At 43.6% G+C, this 13765-nt stretch overlaps 1 protein-coding gene and 1 long non-coding RNA gene across 5 annotated transcripts in view; one reads left to right on the plus strand and one right to left on the minus strand.

Annotated features, from left to right (window-relative positions):
* Nucleotides 1-13765, minus strand: part of LEKR1 (leucine, glutamate and lysine rich 1) — a 122879-nt gene that overhangs the window by 90490 nt on the left and 18624 nt on the right. The gene's annotated exons all lie outside the window — the stretch shown is intronic.
* Nucleotides 6837-13765, plus strand: part of LOC138795761 (uncharacterized) — an 84692-nt gene continuing 77763 nt past the window's right edge. For both annotated transcript variants that reach the window (XR_011363671.1, XR_011363670.1), the window contains exon 1: nucleotides 6837-6910. This is a non-coding gene — a long non-coding RNA (uncharacterized lncRNA). The remainder of the gene's footprint in view (nucleotides 6911-13765) is intronic.

A 13765-nucleotide genomic window follows, 5' to 3' on the forward strand; every position in this document is an offset into this window, starting at 1 on the left:
TTTCATGGGTTAGCTATCAATAACACACGAACTCCATGCTGATGCTGACGTCTGTAAAACTGGAACCCACAAGAATGGCAGCATCGAACCTTCTTTTGATAATTCAACTGAATTACCAGCAGTTTACAGTCTTCTAACCTGCTGCTATTTTCCCTTTAAAGGGGTTTTACACTTAAAACTGACTTGTCCCCTATCCACAGGAAAGAGGACAAGTAAGAGATCACAGGAGGTCCAACCTCTGTGCCCCCTGGCGATCTCCTAATTGGCCTTCGGCTCCTTTGTTTTTAAACCAGCCGTGGTCAGCATGTTACCTGCAGCTCTATTCATTCTCTGTGGAGCTGTGAGAAAGAACTGAGTGCTGTATTCGGCTCTCTCCAGTGGCTCAATCCACCAAGGATGTCACAGAATTCCGGTGTCCAAGATGGCAACAGAACATGCTAGAATGCCCGTGCCCTAGCATCGTCACCAGTGTTCTAGCACAAGGCTTCTTAAACTGTAAGAGATGCCCCCCTGGTGAGAAATGACCCCTGTCAGGAGTCCCTGTCTGTCCCTGACATCGGCACATAGCAGAGGTTCCAGAAATAGACTAGTGCATACAGGGCAACTTCTGCCATGAGGCAGAATGAGCTTTCTGCTTCAGGCGGCAGATTCTTTGCTCCACTAGGGGGCGGCACAATCCCTTAGGCCTTACTCACACGTCCCGTAATTTACGGATCCGATTTAGAGCACATTGATGTCTATTGGGCTATTCACACTATCAGTAGCAGAAATGGATGAAAATCAATCCTGAAAAATAAAAGGACATGTCCTAGTACGGACCCAGTGCAGACCCAGATTTTTTTTTACGGATCCTCTCATTGAAATCAATTGTTTACAGATTGTTTACGGATTGTAACATGTTTGGCATCCGTATTTCCGTAAAAAAATACGGATGAAGTGCAACTTGAAAAGAAGTGAGTAGTACAAACTCATTTACAGAAATACGGATGCAATACGAATGTCCAATCCGTAATTTTTAGTGGGTTGTTTCAGGACCAGAAAATATTAGTGAACGCGTGCATAAGGCCTTACTTTCACGCTGCAAGTGGCAAGATGTCTAGTTATTTTTCTACTTGCATCTGGTCTGCAGGCACAGCACCAGGCCCCCTGCCTTCTCCTCAGGGCCCCTCTCCCTAGCTCAGTGACGTACAGCCCTGTCAATGGGGGCGGCTGTCTGGATAGAAAGGGAAGAATTGGTCTCCTATGCTGGCTGTCTGTGTCGGAGCAGAAAGGAAGGGGAGGTAGGCCCAGCAGCACAGCAGAGCCGACACAGCAGGAATGACTGGAAGCTGTGTGTGCCCTGTCCCCTCACATACAGCCTTATGTCCTGACCCCTCCACTGCTGGCCTGGGATGTGACATCTGCTAGAGAGGAGACAGACAAAGGAGGTTAGTGTGTGTGTGTGTGTATGTGTGTGTATGTGTGAGTGTATATGTTTGTGTGTATATATATATATATATATATATATATATATATTCAAATATATGTATATGTGTGTGTGTATCTAGGTTGCCCTGTATGTACAGCACATGTGCCCTGTATAAGTATGGAGTGATGTCAGTAGCTGAGCCCAGTCTATACCCAGGGTGCCAGCTGTCACCAGTGACTGGCATTCTGTTTTGTTTTTTTATTAGAGCCCCCCAGCACACCTGTACACACATTCACCTTGCTGGAGAAGCAATAGAAAATCCCTAGATGCCATAGTTATAGCGGCACACTGTAATAATACCAGAAAAAATAGTATACACTACTTACATTATTAGTGCAGTTTACTGTAAAAAGATGTTAAAAAATAAATAAATGAATCCACTGTATGAAAAAATTTAAATCACTACTTTTTCTTATTTTTCAAATAAAAAAATCTAAACAAAAATATATATAACTATAAGTGTATGTTCACACTATGAAACTCCACTTGAAGTTTCACCTGTCCCATTGAATGATATTCTCAAACTAAATTCTTTGGGCAGATGGCAGATTGAGTTTGAGAATATCATTGAGTCAATGGGACAGATGGAGCTTCAAGCAGAGTCCGCCACACGGCCTCCACTTGAAATTTTTGAGCGTATTCCATAGTTTGAACATACCCTGAGACTATAGAAACTATATATATATATATATCTATAGAAATATCTGAACTAAACAAAAACTACATTACTTTTCCTGCATTGTGAACGCTATAAAAAGAATATATCCGTGCAATATATTGACTATTAGTATATATGTGCTGTACTGTATATTGCTGCTAGTATATATCTATGTATGTATATATCTTTTTATGCAGTTGGCTACATAGATTTCTTAAATACTAATTGTTAATTTTGGGGGGGGGGGGCATTTAAATTCTCGCCTCAAGCAGCAGAAATCCTAGAATCGTCCCTGAGTACATACTGTGGGCAGGGCCGCCGATAGGGCAGTACAAGTGGTACTGCCGTATGGGGCCCGGACCCTAAGAGACACGGGGGGGGGGGGTCCGCTAGGGGGGTCCGCACGGCCCCCCTTGCCACCTGTTTTTGAGCATCCCGAGAAGCTGCGGCCACGCAGCTTCTCGGGATGCACTGATCACTTTAATGTTCCGCCCGCACAGCGTTATTAGCTCATGGGGGCACCTCTGGGGGAATTATTAGTATATGGGGGCACCTCTGGGGGCATTATTAGTATATGGGGGCACCTCTGGGGACATTATTAGTATATGGGGGCACCTCTGGGGGCATTATTAGTGTATGGGCGCACCTCTGGGGGCATTATTAGTATATGGGGGGCACCTCTGGGGGCATTATTAGTTCATGGGGGCACCTCTGGGGGCATTATTAGTTCATGGGGGCACCTCTGGGGGCATTATTAGTATATGGGGGCATTATTAGTTCATGGGGGCACCTCTGGGGGCATTATTAGTGTATGGGGGCACCTCTGGGGGCATTATTAGTATATGGGGGCACCTCTGGGGGCATTATTAGTATATGGGGGCACCTCTGGGGGCATTATTAGCTCATGGGGGCACCTCTGGGGGAATTATTAGTATATGGGGGCACCTCTGGGGGCATTATTAGTTCATGGGGGCACCTCTGGGGGCATTATTAACTCATGGGGGCATCTCTGGGGGCATTATTAGTTCATGGGGGCCACCTCTAGGGGCATTATTAGCTCATGGGGGCACAGCTGGGAATCCTACATACAGGGGGCACAGCAGGGGATCCTACATACAGGGGGCATCCCACACAGCGCAGTTACTATGGGAGCCTACAGGGGGGAGAAAGGAAAGGAAGTTGATAGAAATGTGCGGAGCCTAAATTGTTTGTCTCGCAGGTTCTAAGGGGATGAAACGTATCTGGAAGGAATCATCATGGAGGTCTGGGCCGGATGGAGAGGAAAAGGGAAAGTGACGCCTCAGATCAAAGAAGACGTCACCTGTGAGTCCCTGTATGACACTTTTCTTATTTTGTAGAACATCATTTAGTAGGGGCGCCCCGAGGTGACAGCTACTACATTATCTGTATTTAGAGATATCACTGTGTTATCTGTTGTGTTACATAGGACTGCAGGTGACTACTACATTATCTGTACTCAGAGATATCACTGTGTTATCTGTGGTGTTACATAGGACTGCAGGTGACATCTACATTATCTGTACTCAGAGGGATATCACTGTGTTATCTGTGCTGTTACATAGGACTGCAGGTGAAATCTACTACATTATCTGTACTCAGAGATACCACTGTGTTATGTGGTGTTACATAGGACTGCAGGTGATATCAGGTGATTTCTCCAGGTTGCAGAAGTTCAAACTTCATCGTGCCCTGGTGTGCTGGTGTCTGTATGTCTGTATACATGTGTGCTGGTGTCTGTATGTCTGTATACATGTGTGCTGGTGTCTGTATACATGTGTGCTGGTGTCTGTATGTCTGTATACATGTGCTGGTGTCTGTATGTCTGTATACATGTGTGCTGGTGTCTGTATGTCTGTATATATGTGTGCTGGTGTCTGTATACATGTGTGCTGGTGTCTGTGTGTGAGATCAATTCTAGAGAACTGGCTCATATACCCCATTTTCCCCAGTGGCTTAAAATGTAACCTCTGTTATACAGTTATAAAATTGTAGAAATTAAATGTGAACAAGGTGCAATTCAAATAGACACTTACTTGTATAGCTGCCTCTTGTGCTCTGTATGCAGTGCATTATATTCACCCTTGCAACCTACAATTTATAGCGCGTCTACAAGCCCAGCGGGGCTCATTATGATGGAGACTAAAACTTATACAAGAGTGGGGTAGGGGTTCCCCTGTATTCAGAATGCTGTTGAGTGCTCGGCAATGGCCCGTCTGGGATTATTGAATTTCGTGGGTCTATGCAGAGCAGGATAAAGACACCTCTGCTGCACAAACAGGATCTCCTAGAAAGCGTTCTCACCGCCATGTATTCGCTATCACTGGCTTGGGTGAGCTAAACTAGTCTGCCTGGGGGGGGGGATTTGTATATGCTCACTAACATGGAACAGCCTCATTATATTAGCCTTATCAACATATTCTATGTTAGTGAGCATACCGGGGGGGGGGGATATTGGTGAACATATACAAATCAAACAGCCCCCCCAGACCCTCGAAATTCAATAACCCCAAACGGGGCATTGCCTAGTACTCAACAGCATTCTGAATACAGGGGAACCCCTACCCCACTCTTGTATAAGTTTTAGTCTCCATCATAATGAGCCCCGCTGGGCTTGTAGACACGCTATAAATTGTACGTTGCAGGGGTGAATATAATGCACTGCATACAGAGCACAAGAGACAGCTATACAAGTAAGTGTCTGTTTGAATTGCACCTTGTTCACATTTAATTTCTACAATTTTATAACTGTATAACAGAGGTTACATTTTAAGCCACTGGGGAAAATGGGGTATATGAGCCAGTTCTCTAGAATTGATCTGAACCAAATTATACCTCCCAGCAAGGCGTGGGTCAAACACACAATTTTTTTTTATTAATGTGGGGGGCCCAGACACTTTGGTTGTATGGGGCCCCGAAATTCCTGATGGCGGCCCTGACTGTGGGTGCCTACATAATGGGAAAAATTAACTACTGGAGCAACCTACATACCTAATGGAGGTGGACACCTACTTCTCCCAAACCAACCTAGCCCTTCCCACCAACCCATTTACCTACCCTCTTTAATGTGCATGTCACAAAACTGCTGAATAATTTCTGGACTCTATAGGTAGGAAATAAATAAAGATGGGAAAGTACAGAGCCTAAGCTGTTTATCTGGAAGGTTCTGCCGATATGAGTTTTGGCTGAAAGAAATCAAGGTGGTCTTGGCTAGATGGAGAAGAAAGGGAAAAATGAATAAATCCTTTCAGAGCCAAGGAAAATGCTCACAGTTTGTGAAGCAGACATGCGAACATGTCTCCCCCAAGCACTGAATAAATAAGGCACCTGAACAGACCCTCACAGGTTGCAGAGCTAGATCTGGCACCGCTAATCTGGCACCCGCATGGTGGCAACAGCTCCCCCAGCCTGCCCCTGCTCAGGGAAGCCATGCAACATTAGCTTTCCTTATGGAAGTGAACTGCCTGCCTCTCCCCAGAACCTGAATGACTCTGCGGGCCCACACTCACCCACATCGCAGCCAGGTACTTGGGCTCATAAGCAGCACAGACCTCCTTGACCCTGGCCAGATTTTGCAGGCTACTGTCCCCGCACCGCAGCTCCTGCTGTCTTGACTTTGCTATCATTTGCACAGCATTTCCCTGGTTCTCTTGTTTGCATGGCTGCTACACAAACAGTGAGCATTTTCCTTGGCTCTAAAGGGCAGCCCTAGCAGCATCCTCTCCAGCAGCTGCCGCACAGCTCAGGAACTTATACAGAAACAGGTCGTGACGTCACCATTTTTCCAAGAAACTGTGCAGGGAAGAACACTATTAGTAATGTGTATATTGGTAATTTGTATAACTTTTGTAACGCAATAAGATACTTTAAAAACATTTTTAGCTGGACTTCTCCATTCAGTCAGTATTGTGGTCCTCATATTGCAACCAAAACCAGGAGTGGATTAAAAACACAGAAAGGATCTGTTCACACAATGTTGAAATTGAGTGGATGGCCGCCATTTAATGGCAAATATTTGCTGTTATTTTAAAACAACGGCTGTTATATTGAAATAATGGCAGTTATTTACTGTTATATGGCGGCCATCCACTCAATTTCAACATTGTGTGAACAGATCCTTTCTGTGTTTTTAATCCACTCCTGGTTTTGGTTGCAATATGAGGACCACAATACTGACTGAAATATACATAGTGTGAACCCAGCCTAAATTGCATTTAATTAATACATCATCTGAACATACCCTTGAACATAGGTTTACATTTTCCAAGTTCTCTCCTCAGCCATATATGACCGATACCCCTTACTGGGGTCATAACTGTAAAATGTTATAATAACAGGAATATTCTTATATTATCCTGTCATTGAGCAACAATTACTGATTGACCCATGTGCCTCTCATGTTGTACTGTAATACCAGTAAATCATCATTATGACCTGTGAAATACTACTAAGAAAGTGCTTTTATTGAACAGCTGTGTGTGCTTGGTTTATTTGCATATAATGAGTGAGGGGAATATTTGCTCAGGAATACAGAAAGGTTAGTTACGGTATTGTCAGTACAGACGGCCCAGTGGGAATAAGCAGATGTAACTCAGTAAAAACCAGGAAATGATGGTGTGTGGTTTCACCTTGTGACTCTGTGAACTCTCATAATCTCTGTGTCACAGTACGAAACCTGGCACAAGGTGCTCTGGGTAAACAAAGCAGCAGCCATAGACGACAGCACAGGCTGCCACTGACTATATCCACGGAGAGGGCTGCAGTTGGTAAGTTGTGCATGTTATGGCTTGCTAAATAAAGCTGCCGTAATGAATGCCATCTGGGCACAATTTTGCTGTCAGCATTTTGTCCAAACGAAAATGAATCCTTGGTTTAGATTTTCTTTAAATGATATTCGAGATCAGCATAAAGAGCAATTTCTTACGAGAATGTTCTTGCAGAAGCATTACAATAATACACACTGCCGCTGCCATGCTGGCACTGTATACAGGCTCCGTGGCAGGGCAGGAGAATGCTGCAGTACGCTTAGAGGCTGCAGATGGTATCATGGTTTTTTATTAAATTGTCATCTCATATTTGTGGTAAAATGTAACTTTATATGACTAGGATTTAAAGAAATATCCAGAGTATGGCTGGTTTCACACACTAGTAAAATATGGATTTATTTTCTGTCCCAGTAAGACTGTGGGTCCGATGACCCAAAATGACTGGAGCTTTTTCCAGTACCTTTCTATATATGCAACTCCCACTAAGGCAGCTTCCCAACCACCTCTGATGGCTGAAGCCATGCTTGAGGGGGCCGGGATCTTCATCTGGAGACAAGTGCAGGCCCTATTGGACGTTTATAAATGTTCCATACCGAAATACCCCTTAAACCCCAAGATAATTTTTTTTATTTTTGCCTCATCATATTTAGTCAGCCATTACATTTTAAGGCCGAGTTCACACGCTGTAGGACAGCGGCTGTTCTGTGACATGGTTGTGTCACAGAACGGCTGCTGTCTGTGAAGTTCACCCTGGCCGGTACAAAATTGACATGTCAATATAAAATGCGGCCGCATGGAATCCCAGCCAGAGTGTATACAGAGTGTATACACTCCAGCAAGGATTCCATAGAACACAATGTCATTTGATACTTTAAATAAATTGCGGATGGTGTTGCAAACTGCAACAATGGGCGTTATTTATTGAAAAAATATGTTATGTGAACGTGGGCCTAAAGCAATGTAGCCATTTGAGGCCTTCACTGATTATGGGAGGAGTCTTTTATTTTTCCTCTTACAATCATTTGTAGGAATTTGTATGAATTTTTTGTAGCTGCCACCATTAAATTTTAGTCTACCATTAAAATATAATTTATTTATATATATATATATATATATATATATATATATATATATATATATATATATATATTTTTTTTTTTTTGGGAGTCTTATTACGGGAGGTGGGGGGGGTATTTTATTGTTTTAATGCATTGGTCCACATTTACTAAAACTGTCTAAAATCTTGGGACAGTGTAAACTTAGATGGACAGACTTCAAATTCACCTGATTTTGTTTATTAGGCTGCATTTGAAGAATGTCTGCTTTAGGTTTTAAACAAACTATCAGTTGGCTTAAATATGTGCCAGAATTTTTACCTTTTTCCTGTGTAGCCAAACACCTTTACCTTCCTTTTCAGGCCTAGTGTGTCACAAAAGTGTCACAAATGCATAGTAAATGTGAAGAATGCAATGGTTTCAATGCAACTGCACCAAAATTCTGGTGCTATTTCAACAGTGTATATAAGCCACTGTGCTATTTTATATTTATATAACAAGACTTTGAAGCTTCTGCATTTGTATGGGGTACAGATGAGCCAATCTACAGTAGGAACGGAGCCAAGGGCTTTGTTCCTATCTGCATTCTGCTCATCAGGCTGCAGATTTTGAAGTCTGCTCCGATCAATGCCTCTGGGAAAAGATGGATCCGGTCCCAGGAAACCTCTCCCAGTCTCCCAGGACTGGATTCATCTTTTCCCAGCACCCAGGGAGGAGCGGCACAGAGTGGAGCAGACTTCAAAACCCGCAGCCTGATGAGCAGAATGCAGATAGGAACAAAGCGCTTTGCTCCGTTCCTAGTGTAGATTCGCCATCTCTAGTTAGGGGTAATCTAACCAAGTGTATTACTAAAAAGCCCTGTTAGCTTCTATTATACCCAGGGAACTCGGTATTTGCCAGCCTGATCATTTGTCCATCATAATCAATGCCTCACCGGTTGTTTCTGTGTGACCACCAAACTAATTCTATATAGGTTTAACATGGTGGGTTTATTAAATCTCCCCAAACTTTTTAAGTACTTTTTTTCCCATTAACAGTCACAATAAAACATTGTACCATTTGTGGACTAAACCTTTGCATTTTGCGTGAAATATCCTGTAGCCTGTTATCCTTAAAAATACAGCTATCATGTGCTTTTGAGTCAGCACCTCTAGTAAATGTAGCGTGGCCCAGACTGTCTTTTACTGTACGCCAACAAGGGCATAAAACACTTTAGGACAGCTATCAATTTCTATCTTCCAGCAACCATCTATTGTTTACATGCAAGGAAGTGTCCTGTGGGAAAATTCCCATCTCATATAAAGTGGAAAGCTCTCCACGTACCTTGAGTGGTGTCATGCCAAGCATAGCGTGTCACTGCCATTTCACAGGAGATAGTGATGCTCTGCCAACTGAGGCATGGCAATCACACCGCACACCACTCACTCAAGCTGCAAGGCACAGAGGTGTGCTTTTTTACAGCGGGGTCTTTATCTGAAATAGTTCTCAAGGATATTGTCAGTTATTATGGCTCATTCTCTGACTTTAAGGATAAATTCACAATTAAAGGGAACCAATCAGCCCAATTGGGCTGATATGGTTCCTTGGAGCAATGCATAAAGCTCCTGCAGCAGCCACGGCACGTACCAGCCGCAGCTGCAGCAGGAGCTTTATACCGGGGAAAAATGACTTTTATTCCCCCGGCTCGTGACAGACACGGGCGGGGAAGTAGTCATCTGGGCGGCTTCTCACCAGTGTCTAGTGATAGCGCTCTGCCTGTCAGCGCGCTCGGAGGGGATGAGTGACAGGCTGAAAGGTCAGTTACTGGCCTCTCTGCCTGTCAATCATCCCGCCAAGTGCGCTGACAGGCAGAGCGCTGTGACTAGACACGGGGGGGGGGGGGGGGGGGGGAGAGCCGCCCAGATGACTACTTGCCGCAGCTGCTGCAGGAGCTTTATACCGGGGAAAAATGACTTTTATTCCCCCGGCTCGTGACAGACACGGGCGGGGAAGTAGTCATCTGGGAGGCTCCCCTTCCATGTCTAGTCACAGCGCTCACTCTGTCAGCGCGCTCAGAGGGGATGAGTGACAGGCTGAGAGGTCCGTTACTGGCCTCTCTGCCTGTCAATGATCCCACCGAGTGCGCTGACAGGCAGAGCTCTGTGACTAGACATGGGTGGGGAGCCGCCCAGATGACTACTTGCCGCAGCTGCTGCAGGAACTTTATACATTGCTCTAGGGAACCATATCAGTCCAATTGGGTTCATTGGTTGCCTTTAAAGCAAGGTTAAGAAATGTCATGTACTAATACCCTTCTTGAATCCTTTAGCTGTCCTTACCAATATATAGCAGTCAATACATTTCTTAACTCTAGCGTAACATCCAGACTAAAATTGTTATAGGGGTCCAGCGAGCAGGGGCAAGGGGGACATAATAAACAATCACTACTTACCTCTCCCTATGCCTCTGCAGTGCCAAAACAGGTCTCAGATGAATAGAAGGCATTTCTTCTTTATAAGGCATCGAGTATATTATGGGGGTCATGTAATGAACGCCGCATTGCTGAGATGCGACCCCAATTGAAAACCACACAGACATGACGTGTTCTACTAATTGTTAATGGTCATACAGTTTTTTTTTAGGTGTTTGGCCATGTTGACACAACGTTTAACTATTCAACAGACGCTGTTAAACTGACGGCCATCGAGATGCATTTAGGACGTTCCTGCAGATGATAGCTCTGTATTGGCTGCAGAAACATTCTTTTTTTACAATTGACTTGCGGGCACCATCGGGTGTGCCCACAAATCAATTAGCTATTCATTCAATGTAAAGTGTGGCTGCCGCTATAATAGGCATGTACATTATTTTAAAATAATGATGTGTACATACAGTGGATGCATTGAAGTTAATGCAATGCCGTCCCTGCAGTAAAGAACGAACGTTGATTCCATTGCAATCAGCGCCCATTCTTTACTCAAAAACAACGTAGTGTGAACTTAGCCTGTAACTGCAAATGCCTACAGCCTTAGGCTAGGTTCACACTACTTAAGTTTCCGGCCGTAGCGCGCTCCGTGAATAAGCGGCCAGAGATTTACATAGTTTGCGTACAATGGAAAGTATACGATGTACGGCTGCACAGTTCACACTACGTACGAACTTACGCCCGGATCGTATGCGGCGCCGTAAAAAATGAACCAGACCATTGTTTCGGGACGGAAATGCCCGTAGCGTAACTTGCGGTCCCGTACGGAGTGGTGATATCTTCATTTTTACACTTTGATTTGCCAATCCAAAAGGTTCTGTGGGGTGTCCGGGGCTAGCCGAAGATATCCCAGTAAAATACCGTTGTCAGATCGCTACGTACGCCGCTCGGTAAGCGTATGTAGCTTACAGGCGTAAGTTCGTGGACCGTACGTAGCGGGCCACAACTTGCGCAAATTCCAGCCAGGTGTTTTACACGTATATGTCCGGCCGCGGCCGGACATATACGTAGTGTGAACATAGCCTTAGGCTGTGCTCACACATTGCAGTTTCATTGCAGTACTTAATCATTTAATCTAAGTACTGCATAATTTCTGTGAAGATGCTGTAGAATTGCTGTGAAACTGTAGAAATGTGTAAACATAGCCATAAGGGCTACTCATTATTGGCTGCATGGTTCTACAGGTGAGCAGCATACTTAGGCTATGTTCACACAATGTAAAAATAAGTGGAAACAGCGACCGTTACTAATGACCTTGAACATTAATAACAGCCTTTGTTTTGCGACAATGGCCGTTATGTGCACTTATTTTTACAATGTGTGAACATAGCCTTACTTGCAAATCCTTGCAGCTATTGGCAGAGTCTGCGCAGCTTTCTATCATATCACAGCCGTGTCTTGGCTACCACTACTGTATGTGCAACTGTAACTTTATAAGGAATAGTGCAGATAGATAGATTACATGGTTTGATGTTATGCACCTGTTAGCTATGGGTGTCACATTCTGAAATCTTGAACAGCACCCAAACTAGGTCATTTTTAGGAAAGGAAAAAAAAAAGGTTACCTCGTCTCAAAATGTTCATTTGTGTTCTGCCTTGTGCTGATGTCTAAGCTCTGATGTAAGTTCATGTGATCACTTAATAATTGGCACCACTTTGTCAAGTCACATTAGTCACGTCTCCACGGACAAAGTTTTCCAATTCCGTTCCGTTCCATTTCTTTTAGTGTATCATCTTTTTTTCCATTCTAGCAAGAATTAAACACTAGCCTTCATTACTTGACCCCAGGTTGAATGGTTTGTAAAAATTATATTACAGGGTTAGCTCTTATTGTCCATATGTTTGTTTTACCATGTAGCGTCACTAAGTATGTGGATGAGCTACGGTTCTAAGTTTTTCGAACATGCCTTTAGGGTGATCTATGCAATGCATTTTACCTTATCAGATAAACATATGTAATACCATTTTTTGAAGGTTATCTGTATTCTATCTGTAGTTATTTATAGTAGCCCATGACATTTGGCGTAAACTAATTTACCGCACATTGCTGAGCATTTGCAGCAAGTGCAGATACCGTACAGATAATGTACTAACCACAAGGCGGTCACATGCATTTACTGGATGCGGTAATCCTGGGGTGTATGATCATTGTCACTCACAAGTAACATGCGTTTGAAAGCAAAGATATAAACTAGTCAATCAATAAATTAAATAGACTGGGTAGACGTTATTGATGCATGTACGCAAGTTTCCTGGCATACAATTCTAAATTCTTTCCACATTTATAGTTTTCAAAAAATTGTATAGGGTTTGTGGCCTCCCACTGCCCAGCGTATTTACTACACCAGCTGATAGCATGGATTTCTGTTTGCAGCATATGAACACACCTTCCTGTGTTTAGACCCACATACTAGACTATAAAGTAAGATTAAAATGCTGTGTCGAACTATTAAAAGGGTACTCCAGCAAAAAAAAAAAAAAAACAGTTAAAAATCAACTGGTTTCGTAAAGTTGTATAAACTGGACAGGAACTGTCCAGAGCAGTAGCAAATCCGCATAGAAAACCTCTCCTACTCTGGACAGTTCCTGACACGGACAGAGATGGCAGTAGAGCGCACTTTGTCAGACTGAAAATAAAACAACATTTCCTGCAATACATACAGCAGCTGATAGGTATGGGAAGACTTAAGATTTTTAAATAGAAGTAAATTACAAATCTATTTAACTTTCTGAAACCAGTTGATTTGAAAGAAAAATATTTTCGCCGGACAACCCCTTTAAGAATTGTCCCCACAGCAAGGAGCAAATGAGTGCATATATGTGTATGTATTTTTTCATTCAGTTATGAATAAGTGGCAGAAGTAAACTTTAACATTTACTTTAAATGAAGAAGAATAAGGCACCTCTAAGGCCATGTGCCAGAAGTTCTAGTCACCTTAGGCCTTTAGGCTATGTTCACACAACATACGTTTTATGAAAAGAACAGCAGGAAGTCAATGTAAACAACGACCATTGTTTCACAAAATAGGGGACATTTATGAAGACCAGTGTACTTATAAACCGGTCTTAAATTGGGGTCCGCCCCAAATGTCCCCGGAGACGCACGCCTCTACAGCCCCTATTAAACGGGGCGACTAGAGGAGCAAGCAAGCACTGTCAGCACTCATCTGCTCCTCGTTCTCGATGGCTGCCGCCACTATAACACATAGCAGCAGCGAACGGGTGAGTACAAGGGCTGACGCTAGATCGTCTGGGCAGCCCATAGGGAATAGCTGCGGTCTGCTGCTGCTGCTCCTATTCCACGGAACGATGGCAGCAGATCGCTGCTATATGAGT

This window comes from Dendropsophus ebraccatus, chromosome 6 (assembly GCF_027789765.1).
Source record: "Dendropsophus ebraccatus isolate aDenEbr1 chromosome 6, aDenEbr1.pat, whole genome shotgun sequence".
In the NCBI taxonomy this organism is placed as follows: Eukaryota; Metazoa; Chordata; class Amphibia; order Anura; family Hylidae; genus Dendropsophus; species Dendropsophus ebraccatus.